Source organism: Parasteatoda tepidariorum, chromosome 7 (assembly GCF_043381705.1).
Source record: "Parasteatoda tepidariorum isolate YZ-2023 chromosome 7, CAS_Ptep_4.0, whole genome shotgun sequence".
NCBI classification, from domain to species: Eukaryota; Metazoa; Arthropoda; class Arachnida; order Araneae; family Theridiidae; genus Parasteatoda; species Parasteatoda tepidariorum.
In genome coordinates, this window is record NC_092210.1 from 10,200,283 (window position 1) to 10,213,433 (window position 13,151).

The following is a 13,151-nucleotide window of genomic DNA, read 5'->3' on the forward strand; positions in this document are numbered from 1 at the left end:
ACCATATTATCCTTTTCAAAACAAAGCAAACGTTGCCACCGGCGGAAAAGAAATACAGCCAAAATTCGGGAGCCACGTAAGATAATTATATATAATAGATTAATATCGAACTGATATTCATTAGCAAAAAGCAAACGATTTTAAATGAAGAGTGAACCACAGCTGCCACAGATTTTTAATTATCGTCGTTTTTTTTAAAAAAAAGTGAAAACGATTATACATGTTATAGCTTTTTAAAAGCTTTGTTCTACTTTCAGTAAATGTTAATTGTTTGCTGGTGATTTTTGATGTTACTTAGTAGTAATATATTATTTGGTGAAAAAGGATGAACAACTGAATACGCTATGCCACATATTTGCAAATAATGGTCTTTTTTTAACATTGTTTGTATGATTATATAAACAAAGTTACATAAACATTTGATTATCTGATAACTGTAGTGACGACGATGTCAACAAAAATGGATTATTTCAAAAAAGTGATAACTTTTGATGAATATTGTATTAGAACTCGAAGAACCTTTTATGGTTTGGTTATAGTCATTGCGTTTTTTTTCTGTCGAAAAGTGCTGAATATTCCAAGTTTGTGATTTTAAGAAGTTTCGTGCTTTCATCCCAACTTTGTACAGAAAGTATAAAATAATATAAAAGGGGTGAGTCCTACTTATTTTGTTTTCCCGCAGACGAATTCTAAAATTAGAGAATAAATTAACATTTGTGATTTAAGATAAATTAGAATACATTACTGGTTTAAGATTGATGATTGAAGAAAACTGATATGTTTTGAGTTCAATTTCGTTATTTAATTTCGAATTATCTAGTGGATTTTATTTTTTTGTTTAAAAGTTCATTTTCATTTCATTTAAATTCATTTTTTTCCATTTTCAAATAATTTTTCGGTATTTATTTTTGATTGTCAAGTCATTATTTTATTTTAATTACATTTTTTAAACAATATTTCTTTATGGAATTCATTTCTTTATGGAATTAAGATTGATTATTTTTGTAAAGTAATTAATTTTTCTGCACATTTTCTTTTCAATATTTTAGACTTTTTTTGTCATTAAATACATAAATTTTTGAACAGTAGAGATATTAAGACATTTTAAGCTATATTTAAATTTAAAATCCAAAGTTTTTAATGTGAAATGTATACTGAAATCTTTCAAAATTGTTTTAACATCTAAATTTACAATTCTCACTATACACAATTATTCATTTAATACTTTTATAAATAAATAAATATTTCACATTATCATTACTGATTTTTCAAAATGAATTATGCTTATTAGTATGTAGTTATTAAAATCTACGACTTACAGACATGATTTTTAAATATTGTAAGCCTATTTGTATCTGTAAACACAAATGTTTGAAATTTTGCATTTGTTTAACAGCTTCTTTTTTTTAAAAAAATTCTAATACTCTAAGATTTGTTGGAAAAAGTTATCTGCTTAAATACATATTTTCTCCAATATATATTTTCGCATCACTGTTCAGCAAATTTCCAGAGCAACCAAGAAACAACCTAAGATGCACGCAATTAAAGATCAAGGGAAAGAAAAGTTTTATGTTCATTTTTCACAAAAATGACGATTGGNAACCAGGCCTTGAGCTAACAAACCAGTATTTTGTTGGCGTCAGCGTGACGTTGACGTCCCGCTGACGCCCAGATAAGGCGCTTGTCCTAAGAAACCAGACCTTTAGATGCATGCAATTAAAGATCAAGGGAAAGAAAAGTTTATGTTCATTTTTTACAAAAATGACGATTGGGTATTTTGAGTAATACTAAGTTTTCACAAATCTATAACGTTGAAAATTGATTCGTTCCAAGAGTTTTTAATTTTTAAGACATGCCGTGCCGGGAGCCTTGAATCAGCTTTCATTGGACATAAATCTTTCGTACTCTCTTCAATTAGCTTTGATTTACATAAAGCAACTTCACACAACTCTGGAATGAATTTTTTTTTATTAGTGGCATAGTAGTGAAGATAAAATAAGCACATAAACTTTTGCAGCAACTCAAGAATATTATCTTCTTAGGAGTGGAGAATAAACAAATTTTCCAATCACTTCACAGAGTTCAAAAATTGAGATAAGACTGAATCCTAACCACAAACCTAAGTATCCTCCTATATAGCCAAAGAGTTCAACAGTCTAAAAAAGAACACATAGGTAATTTTAAACATGGGTAATGCATTGTTCGAATTCATGTGATGACAATAATGAAGGCATATAAATGGTACGAATATTAGTACTAATGAAGTATCGCTGAAAATGTTGAGGTTAAAAAACATCAAAACCTGTTTGATCCGTACATTTTGTCTAAAGTAAGAACTCTCCTAGTCATTCGTCTGGAACCATGGCGGTGACTATGGCAACGAGGTATAACCATTTCAAGTAAGGGTGTGGGGTTTTGAACCAGGGCTGTGAGAGAATGGGAAGCTTTTTTTCCGGTCTATTGTGTTAGCCTTAGAGTAAAGAAAAGCTACCCTTCCTGAAATGCGCTATTCTGTTTCCATAGCAACAGACAGCATCAGACTTTGTACCGGGGGGGTGGAGCTCTTACCGTAGACTAACTATTGATAGATGTCGAAAGGCGGTTATCATAAATACTTCGCAGTTTTGTTTGGTAGTCATACAGGTTTTGAAGTTTTTCATCTCACTATAGTCTTTAAGTAGAACACGGTTACGTGATTTCCCCACTCTTTTCCACTTTTTTCACTCTGTTACTGTGGTTTCGGGTAAATCTCACTTTTTCTCCATCTCCAGATTATTCCGACTTCTTACTGAATGGGGAAAAAGCAAGGTTTGGCGAAACAATGGGAAAGGAGTGGGGAAAAGTGTGGAAAGTGGAAAAATTGCATAATCTTGAGGAGCTTATTCCATTTACAAAATGTAGAATAGTTGGACTAAGTTCGCGACAGCGTTTTTGTTTCTTCCTTGCTCAAATAGTAATTTGAAGCCCCTGAAGTATATAAACAACCTTTGGCAGAGAGAATATATTATTATTAGTATATATTAAAAGTATATATTATTAGGTAGTAATTACGTAATACTTTAGTTGAGGTAAAATGGGGATGCGAATTAATTTCTTTTTGAATATTTATCTAAAACATTGTTTTAAAATTTAGTTTCTTATATTGATATAGCAATGAGTTTTTTAAGTATTTTACATTGGTATTTTAACATTTTTAATCCTTTGTTTTAAGTGATTTTACCCTACATTTGTGGGGAAAAAAGGTTATAATAACCACCTTGTCATTATATTTTTCCCACATATAAGTACTAAAAAATAAAAATAATATTTTAAATTATTCCTAAATCTTGAAAATTTTTATTATCAATTTATTTAAAGTTCTAAATTTATGTAAAGTTTGTTCACATTAAGTTTGTTCTCACAGTTCTATCCAGTTTCGCTTTTATTAGTAATTAAAAAAAAGAATGAACCGGGATAGCCTGCTTGGTAAGACGTTGGGCTGAAGTTTGTGAGAACGTGAGTTCGAATATCGCCGGCTGAAGAACACCCATGTATTAAATGGTGACTGGTGCACGTTAGATTTGTCCGGGTCACAAAGTCCTTCAAGTTCCCATCAAAAATCAATACCTATGCACCCTCCACTTCCGTCAAACGTACTTCTTAAAAATCAGCTTGATTTACAAAGCAGGTTGCTGAATCAGCAAGTGGCATAAGTAATAACATCAGAATTGAGTATTTTAATAGACTGAAACGATTCGAAAATTAAGTGAAATGTTCTTTGAAATCTTTTATGTTTTCCTTTCCTGGTAAAAACTCCAAATTATCAAATTTTTTCCCTAACTTAAAATTTTATTTTAAATTAAAAATTTTTTCAAATGGATTTTTTAAACAAAGTTTCGACCCATTTATGTCCTTTAGTAACATTCCCTGAAACAACATTTGAAATACTCCTGATTTTATTTCCTAGCTTTTTTCTTAAACATCATTTTCTAAAATGAAATCTGTTTAATTTTACACATCTAAACACTTTATTATTAAACATACATATAAAAAACAGTTCAATGCAATAAGTATAACTATAAAATCTTTCATTATAACATTTAGGGAAAATAACAAACCTGAAATTGTGGTTTATAGATCTGACGTCGCAACCGAAATCTTCCAAACGAAAATGAGACTTTTATACCCTGATGTCTGCAAAAAATTATAGAATAGTGTATCAACCCAGGAAAGTAAAAAGCATAGAACAGGTTCTATATCATGCAATGTGTTCTGTAATGATTGCCCTTATTCTATATTTTTATGATCTTTGTAAAAAATTGATGTTAAAAATGGGGAAGGTAACAATTTAATTTACAGTAAGATGTAAATAAAACCGTAATTAAACTTTGACGAATCAAATGGATAAATTGCTTCAGTTTAGCTTTAATTCAAAACAGAATACTTTTAACAAATCAAGTTGTTAATGTGGTAAAACACTCAAAAAAATAACTAGGTCTAAATAAAATAAATCTGTAACCTAAGGAAACCAAATAAGTCCAAATGAAACAAATCTGTTTAAAAAAACAAATAAATTCATATAAAGCAAATCAGTATCCAAATGAAACCAAATATGTTCAAATAAATAAATCATGTATCCAAATAAAACCATATCAATTCAAATAAAATAAATTTATTTCCAAATAAATTCAAATAAAGCAAAGTATGTATTTAAATAAAACCAAAACAAATTCAAATAAAGCAAATCTGTAACCAAATAAATCCAAATAAAAGATATCTGTATCCAAATAAGGCAAATTTGTATCCATAAAAAACCAAATAATTCAAATAAAACAATCATATATCCAAATAAAACCAAATATATTCAAATAAAACAAATCTGTATCCAAATAAAACCAAATAAATTTAAATAAAACAAATCTGTATCCAAATAAAACAAATCTGTATCCAAATAAACCCAAATAATTCAAAATAAAACAAATATAGTCCTAATGAGACCAAATAAAGAGAAATTCTGTATCCAAATAAATTCAAGTAAAGAAAATTTGTATCCAAATAAAACCATGTAACTAAAAATAAAACAAATCTGTATGAAGCAGAATAATATGAAATCAATTTCGAATTCTTTTCTCAAGAGGATGGTATATCACTGTGAAGACTTTTTCCTCTTTCGCTAACATAACTAATTTAGAACGTAACATAACTAATTTAGAACGTATGTTTAAGTAAAACCAGAAAATAATAATGAATCTATCAAAGGATGAAATTGTTTTTCCGAAATGCAAACATGCATATTGCTTTTCCACTGCATGATTTTGGTTGGCATAATTTGTTTGCAATCTGATATTTTGAAAAAAAAATAGCTTTTAAAACTTTGTTTCCTTTTCTTGATTTACCTAAAATAATCCCAGATAGCAAAATAAGGTTTATTTTAACTTAACAAAAATCTTTTAATGTAAACCTAAAACGGTTTTTTATGCGATTTACGTGTAAGCCTTCTAATCTTAAAGCGAGAGTTCTGTGACAATCAGTTCTATTCTACGCACATTACCCTTATCCGAAATCTTGGAAAACAATCCTCTATATAAAACCCTTAAATCAATTTTGTCTTGGGGTTTTTAAGAGTGAAAAAAAAAGTCCTTGAATAAAGCTAGTCTTAAGGTGAAAATAATCTTAAATCTATGTAATTATAAGTTTTCTTTTCGCAACGTCTTGTATGCTCAGCTAAAATACACCTTGTCATGAAATTTTAATGGACAATGCAATTTGATCCTATCGCTAACATGGCGTCAGCTAAAACGTTATTTATGAACCAAAGTGATCATTTTACCTAGGTGACAATAATTAAAAAAAAAAAAAATCTTTAAACATAATTTTCAACAATTTTCGGATGAAAGGTTTAAAACTGCAATATTTTTGTTTCATTAAAAAAAGGTTTCTAGTGCAAATAGTTTCGTGACAATATAAAGAAAATTCATACACAAGGTTGTCGTAAGGTTACATGCTTTCTGGAAATTTATTTGTTTACTTTAAATTTACGAAAAACTAAATTTGCCATGAAGGCTTTTTTGCTGCGAATGTACCCTTCTCTGAAGTCGTTTTCACCAGAAAACTACTTTGTGGTGTGAGTTTTTAGAAGAATCAGTGAAAAAGCTAGATTTAGACAGTTCGAGAAACTTCATATACACTGTAAAAAATCTCTACATTATGTTTATCCAATACTTGGTGCAAAGTTTGCTAATTGCACCATAAATAGGATAAATCAAAAATTATTTTATCTAGGTTGCACCATAAATTGGAAAATATGATCAAGAAATGCGTTTATGGGGCAATCGATTGCACCAAACTTTCGTACTATGACAGGCACGTGACCGATGACTTATTTTGTAGTTGTTGACAAGATGGACGATTTTGTTGTTGAATCTTGATATCATCTCATGCAAGTTGTCTTTAAAATTGTCAATTTCTTTTGAATGTAAGTAAACTTTTCTTAATTATTTGCATTAATTACAGTTCAGTTCTTTAATATCAACTTTAAAAATTTTGTTGCCTGTTCTGAAAGTGTTAGCTTCAAATTTCTTATAGGAAACTGTTTCGTTGTATGAATAATTAAATATTTTAAAATCTATATTAGCTCTTTTTCAGTAAATAAGGAGATATAACGATTTTATGTGCACAGAAAGTGCATTTACAGTTTATTTGGCTAAAGGAGCATAGCTTTCCGCCAAATTCACTGCCGGTGAAAATTTTCTAGGTTCGTGTTTTTATTTCATTCTACCGATCAAAAAAATTCGTATGTGCTTTCTGTTAGGATTAAAACTTTTTATCAATATCTCTGCTTTTGTTTTGATTTTCATGTTCTATTTTGCTCTTTTTCGTTTGTAATGTCACATAATTACACGAATTTTGGTCTATACATTCTAAAGTGCTTCTGTTGTAAAATTTTCAATGCGAATTATTCACCTCAAATTAATACTAACCGTTGTCATGGAAACTAGATTTCTCTTTACGTTCTCTGAGCGCACGAGGTAGGAGAAAAACTTAGTGGGTAATATTGGCGCTAAAGAAAACAAAGCGATATTTTTTTTTAATTCGCCAATAATACCTTACTGAAATTTAGAACAAAACACCGACAAGAATAAGATTTGTTTTAGAACATTTAGAAATTAACTGATTTCTTATTAGAATTTTTTCTTAAAATATATTTTATTATTAATATTTTTTAACTAAGAGAAAATTTTTTTCAATGAAACAAAGTATTGTATTTAAAAAGATAATAAATATATCTTTTTTATTAAATACATATAAAAAAATACTTTGATACTCATAGATACTCTGCTTTAGATACTTATTTTTCGATGTTTTTTTAATTTTTACTTATTTATTTTATTTTTTGTAGCTTTAAATATATTAATTTAGCCCACATTTGTGTTTTGCGGGTGAGGGGAAGGATAATATAACCATGAAATTGAACGTTTTCATTGATCCTCAAAAATGTCATACGTATTCTTTATAATATTTACAGTTGTTTTTGTTTTTTTAAATAATTTTTTTTTGAAAAGTTTCATTTTAATTACAAAAGTGAAATTTTTTTATTCTGAAATATATGTGCTTCTATGAAACAAAAGACCTTTAGTTAAAAAGGCAACCCTCACAAACAGTATACATGTGGAGTTTTAATACTATCCACATGACTACTGCTTGTGTGTTAATCGTCAGCCAGATTCCACCCTCTTAGACTCAACACGAACTCTTTTATCTATACAAGTGATGATCAATTTGTTCATTTATTATTTTAACTGTTTACAGTTCCTTCAGTAAATTTTTTACTGTGCCGCTCTGCATAAAATTCAATTCACAATTTCTCAAGTGGAGAAATTCTATTTTGGTGTTTTAGCGCATTTTAACAAAAATAATAATAATAATATTTTAAAATATCAATATCTTTCATTCCTTTCCGGAATCTTTGTGGGTAAAAGGAGGCTTAAGATAAAAATCCCCCCCCCCTGTATAAATAGTTGGTCTCGAAATTTTTGTTTTTTAAGGTAGTGAAATGTTTTAAAATTTTTTTACACGAGAACTACAATTTCTCAATTTTCTTTATATTGTATTTTAAAAATAGTAATTAAAATATGACTTTCTTTGATTTATCTTTCTATGTTTTAAAAAAGTAAGGATTCAAATTTTGTTTCTTCTGTACATTTTATTAGCATAAATTACATTATTTTTAATCTTCTTTCATTAGCATAAAGATACCAACAACTTCAATGATTTTAATTGAGAAAGAGACACAGGAAAAAATATTGTTATACCCAGTGCCGAACCAATTGATTCTGCCAAAATCACCAGAATTCCAGAAGGTTATAAACAGTTTTTTCACACTTGAAAAGTGCTAGTTTCAAGAACAGCTTACAAACAAGGAATGTGTATAGTTTCAAGTTTTGAGAATGAAGAACCTGTGCTTGGAAAAACAATTATTCTTTTGTAAATAGGCTCCAAAATTTTATTTGTGTGTAATCTTTTTAAAACTTGTTGTGTTTTTTACAATCAACTAAAAAATGTGATATAGTTAAAGTAATAACACCAGAAAATCTATAATCATGAATATGTAATAAAAATATTGTTTTTTCTCAAATACTCACCATCATTTACTAATTTATAAAAAAAAATTACAGTATTTTTTTTCAAGCTGTGGGAAATTTTACTCTTTTTATCAAGTAGTAAATTATGCTTGTAAAAAAGTAATTTAGCTATATTGTAGATTTTAATTCAGATGAGGCAGAATATGCCAAGAAATTTAGTATCTTATTAAAATATAGAAAATTATTTTCAGATGATCCCAAATTTCAAAACTCTAAACATTGAGGCATAACATAATTTTTATTTTAAATTACTGTAAATTTAAAATAAGTTTGAATTGAATGCACTCTCTTAGTAACAAAAACATACTATCGATCATATTTCTGAGTGAATATTTTGTATTTTTTTTTAATGAATGCTGTGATATGTATAAAAAGTATAATATATTTAAATTTTAAGATTTTGCTTAAAAATTATTACATTCTGTCTATGTATACAAATATCAAAGTGATTGTAAATGAATAAATTATGTTTAAATATTGATCTGTATATTTTTTGCTAATATTTCCAAGTTATTTCATTATTTTTACATTTCTTAATTTACTTCAAATTTAATATTTCCATACTCCAATGTAATTAATATTGGAATGTTTCCTTAATTAGAGATTGGGGGTTGACCAATACAATATTCGTCTACTTTTTTATATAAATTTTTACTTGTGAAAGTAATATTTTCATTTTTAAATAATAAAATAATTTCAAAATACATAGTAATAAGAATTTGATTCAGCCTAAAATTAAAATTCTTTTTATTTACATGCGGTATTAACTCTATAGCATCGGTTCGTGCTTTAAATGAAATGTAAAAAATGATTAAATTTTACATATATCAATTTGAAGAAAGAAAAAGTTTTTATATGAACGAAAATATTTTTAAAGCGCCAAAAAGCAGATAAAGTTAGCATCATTAATAAATATTTATAAAAAAAAGAGAAGATAATTTAAATCAAATTATAATTTAATTATTTAAATATATAAAAATTCAAGAAGCTATTTTTATTTTAGATGTATTATTTAATATATATATATATATATATTAAAATTACATAACACATCTAAAATAAAAATAGTTTTATTAATTTTTATAGATTTAAATAATTTAATTATAATTTGATTTAAATTACATTCACTTCTTTTAATAAATATTTATTAATGATGCTAACTTTATCTGCTTTTTTGCGCTTTAAAAATACCAAATCATGGTGCAACCTTCCTCCATTTTTAGTTCCCTTCAAAACACTTATTTTTGGTGCAACTTTTCGCCGCTTTTAGGCTCTTTTAAAATTCCGATTTTTGGTGCAACCTTCTCTCGTTGTTTGGAACTAGTGAAAGCAGCAATATATAGTAAAACTGAGCACGACTTTATGTAGCCAGCAAATGAATACCAATGTTTGGTGCAGCATAGCTCGAAATTTTTTACAGTGTAGAATGGTCAAAAATATTATTTTAGCAGCAGATTTTGTCTAAAGCTTTGTCACTCCCAATTAATACAAACAAGCAATGTACTTCACAGCATAAATTGGTTTTATCCCCGTTCAATAAATAGTGTTTTAAGAAGTAGTAACCCAAGAAAGAATAATTAAGACACATAGCAAATACGAGTTCACGTTCTGGATCTCAATCTTATGATGGCTCGAGTGGATGACCTCAAATATGCTAATTAAGAAGTGCAGATGATATTTTAAGTTACGCAATCAGACACAGAAATGTACTTCCTCTGAATAAAGATACTTTTTTTCGATGGATTCGGATTTCTGACCCCTGAAACATAGGGGTGACCACAATTTGGGAAATATGACCCCCATAGTTTGATCGGGTGAGCGGTCCAAAGTTTGGTAATTGTAATTTTACTTTTGCCTACTTCGCTGTATCTCGCGAACTTTTGAAGTGATTTAAAATTTTTTTNTGAATTAAGATACTTTTTTTCGATGGATTCGGATTTCTGACCCCTGAAATATAGGGGGTGGCCGCAGTTTGGGAAATATGACCCCCATAGTTTGATCGGGTGAGCGGTCCAAAGTTTGGACCCTTTAATGTTAATTTTACTTTTGCCTACTTCGCTGTATCTCGCGAACTTTTGAAGTGATTTAAAATTTTTTTACACACAATCATAAAATTCGTTTATCCAAAGATAACGCCAATGTAAAAAATAACTTTTAGTAAATATTTATTATTTTTTATTATTTTATTTAATAATGGTCGAAAAAGACATTGAATCGTAAAATATGAATTTGTTTTCATCATTTTAAAGAATATAATTTCGCATGAAAAATTACAAAACTGGAGCAAAATCGCTTTTTTTTGGAGCACTGCACTTATTAAACATGTAGTTCTATTATATTCACCTCACATATTTTCTATTTTATTCAATACATGCAGTCTCTTCTGCACTCATTACATGTTGTCCCTACAAGCAGTTTAAGGCATTTATTACTCCCAATTTTTATTGCATTCACCACATACCATTTTTATTGTATTCAATACCACAGTCTAATGCATTCATCCCATACATTTTTTATTGCGTCATAACATGCAGTTTATTTAATTTATTACCTGCAACTTATATTGCATTCAATACATGCAGTTTCTGATCAATTTATTGCATTCACAACAGGCAGCCTAATGCATTTATTGCATGCAATTTTTCTTGCATTAATCATATGCAATATTTATTGCATTCACCACATGCAATGTTTATAGCACGCAGCACATGCAGCATAATGTATTCAATACATACATACATTCACTACATGCTAATCTATATATTGCATACAATTTTTATTGCACTTACCGCTTGAGCGTTTTTATATTCGCCACGTGCAGTTTTTATTGCAAGTGTCAACACAAAAAAAAATTCTTAGTTCATGTTAAATGGTCTTACTTGCAAGACTCTACCGATCCATGAACGTAGGGTTGATCTTGCTTTTCATTTAATATTCCAAGAAATGGACACTAAAAAGAATGAAGAAAATAATTCCTATAGAGAGATAAATGCTCGAAATTTTGAATTAGAATTGTGGTCAACTAACAATCTAAGCTAGATCGAATTCGGCTCTCGGCTAGCATGAACAAGAGTGCTGGCGTGAAATATTCTCAGTAGTCATGGATTAGAACCCCTTTGCAACCGGGTTAACCACTGGAACTCTTCGTGATTTTTCTCTCCAAGTAACGCGAATAGAATGCAATTAATCTTAAGTCCTCTACAAATGTAAATCTGAACTAAAACTTGATGTAGGAGTTCCTTTGTCTTCTGGGTTGGGCTCAAAATTGCAAGAATTAAATGATGAATACTGATAGATATAAACCAGAAACGGCTCGGCTGTTCAACGCCGGTTATAAAATTAAAGTTGAAATAAATTAGCGATAATAACTTTGTTGCCAATAGTTTTTAAATTAATACTAGAACATTTTTTAAGAAACCGGGGTAGCCTGGTGTAAGACATTGGACTCGTTTTCGTGAGAACAGGAGTTCGAATCACCCGCCGGAAAAACCCCGTGTGTTAGATAGTGACTGGTGCACGTTAAATCTGTCGAGTCGTAAAGTCCTCCAGTCGGAGTAGGATAGCCTTGTTGGTAGGATGTTGGACTCGTGTTCATGAGAACGTAAGTTCGAATCCAGCCGACAGAAAAATCCATGTGTATTAAAAGCAGACTGGTGCATGTTATAATCTGTCGGGTCACAAAGTCCTCCAAGTCTCCATAACAAATTAGAATCTCTAGGGGTACTGAATTGGAGATCAATCGCTTTTTGTTTCAGGTCAAAATTACGATCTGTGAATGAATGAATGGATGTATTATTGGGTCCCCATAAACGGTCTATGATGTGTGTGTGGCTGAAATTGTATTCTTGGCCATAAATGGAGCCACTGTAAAACAAGAAACACCCCCTTAGCTATAATTTCGCTTAGTTTACGAAGCAGATTTGCTGGCATGGCAAGTAGGCAATCGAAACAACCACAATATTTTCTAAATGAACCTACTACCCTGTATTAGTTTCAGGAAGTTGACACCATACCAGAAAGGAAGCAGAATTTGGGTTCGAATTCTGCTTCGAACATGGATGTCATCTCTCTCTGTTCTTCTTACGTTGTTGAGGTGACGTTGATCCACCACAATGGGGCTCGCTAAAAAAAGTGATCAACAATACAGCCCGATAAGTACCACGAAGTCATATGTTGCCAAAAGTGGTGGGCACAGGAAAAAAACATTTTTTTTAAAGTAAAATATTTAAAAAAGAAACCGTAGTTTTTTTTATAAGACGAAGCAAACTAAGATGAATAATACGAGAGTTGCTATTTATATTTCTGGCCTAATAATGAAAAAACAAATACGTAGGATCGAAATTGGTTTTATCGATTTTCAAAATATTCTCCATGATGATCAATACACTTTTGCATGCGTTTGAACCAATTTTCAAAGCACTTTTTCCAATCCGATTGAGGTAACTCCAAAACATGTGTTTTGAAAGCATCAACCGCTTCTTCGGGGGTCGAAAATCGTTGTCCACGTAATTTATTTTTGAAGTCCTTAAA

The 13,151-nt window shown here is 29.4% G+C and overlaps 2 long non-coding RNA genes across 2 annotated transcripts; one reads left to right on the forward strand and one right to left on the reverse strand.

Moving 5' to 3' along the window:
- Positions 1 to 1,954: 1,954 nt before the first annotated feature.
- Positions 1,955 to 11,571, reverse strand: LOC122271077 (uncharacterized). Its single transcript, XR_006226152.2, has 3 exons — positions 11,501 to 11,571; positions 4,098 to 4,173; positions 1,955 to 2,156 (listed from the first exon to the last, which is right to left on the reverse strand). It is a non-coding gene; the product is annotated as an uncharacterized lncRNA (long non-coding RNA).
- On the forward strand, positions 6,033 to 9,100 carry LOC139425979 (uncharacterized). Its single transcript, XR_011637188.1, has 2 exons — positions 6,033 to 6,733; positions 8,225 to 9,100. It is a non-coding gene; the product is annotated as an uncharacterized lncRNA (long non-coding RNA).
- Positions 11,572 to 13,151: the final 1,580 nt, after the last annotated feature.